The sequence below is a fragment of the Poecilia latipinna genome, unplaced genomic scaffold (assembly GCF_001443285.1).
Source record: "Poecilia latipinna isolate Pla-1442-1.1 unplaced genomic scaffold, P_latipinna-1.0 Scaffold1110, whole genome shotgun sequence".
Classification (NCBI taxonomy): Eukaryota; Metazoa; Chordata; class Actinopteri; order Cyprinodontiformes; family Poeciliidae; genus Poecilia; species Poecilia latipinna.
In genome coordinates, this window is record NW_015113726.1 from 141,875 (window position 1) to 143,148 (window position 1,274).

Consider the following 1,274-nt stretch of genomic DNA (forward strand, 5'->3'; position numbering starts at 1 on the left):
TTTTCCTAGCAGCTAAACCTAATGTTAAAGTTGACACCTATTTCTAACAATAACAGTTAAATTCTATATTACTTATTAAGCTCTGTACAGCTATGAACTGGAACAGATAACGGATAGGACGGAATGTGCCGTGCTTGAACCAGAAGAGACCATGAAGCCACTGGTAAGGAGGCGTTCACTGCAGACTCTGCATTCAGTCTCAGACTCTATTTCCCAAAACAGGGGATATGATCCTCCTGTTTAGTGATGATATCTGTGATTTGCTCCAGTGTGATTACTCAAAGTATTTTCCACCAAAATATTCATGAGAAAGATCTTCAGACAACAAGCTTTGGACTTCTAGCATCTCTGGATTGTTTGCAGGATGAAGCTGGAATGAATTGCAGTACAGCATCAAATATTCTCAACATCACTGCTGTGCGGACACTCAGAGGGTCAGTCCATCTAAACCTGATTAGTTTCCCAAATGTTTTTTCTTAAAGGGGCAGTATTATGTAAAATTGACTTTTGTGAGCTTTATGTTATGTTCTTCCCTCATCCTTTAATCTCCCAGCAGCCATGTGGGGTGCCTAAACGCTTGCTCTCGCTAAGCATCACTTTTTCCACAACTCTCCTTCTCAGAGCTGCAACCTGAAGCCAAGTTTCCGCCCTACAAAGACTTCCCCACCCAGCCCCTTCAGACTAGCCAGCAGCAACTGGTAACACCTGGTGGAACTGCTGAGCTCATATCATGAACTACTTCTCAGTGCAATGCTTCTAAAACATGTTGTCTGAGAGCTACAAAGAAAATAAGTCATTTTCACCTGCTCAACAATAAACTAAGCATGCAATATTTTAATAAATCAAAGTAGTCCACTTTTTGGGAGGAAATCAGTGGATAATCTTGAACCAAAACCTGAAAAAGAGATTTGTATAGTTGTCTCATTAAAATAAACAAATTCAGCTTGAAAATTCTTTGGGATTTATTCATATATATGAAAAAAAGTGAATTCTCATCACAACAGGATTTGGGTAAAATGTCTGCTGTATTTGGTCAAGCTTAGTCAAATAATTAAATGCAGAATGGGTTAATTAAAGTCTGTTTAAGAGTAAAAATCACTGGTTAAATGTGGTCAGATTTACTATGAAATTAAAGAAAATGTTAAAATGATGGTTATGAAAAGATGAATGTTGTGTTGTACCTACCTGCTATTTGTGTCTTATAATTGTGTCCTAATAAAATAATTACTACCTCTATCAACCATAAATTTATCCCATTCTTAAATTGCAGTCAG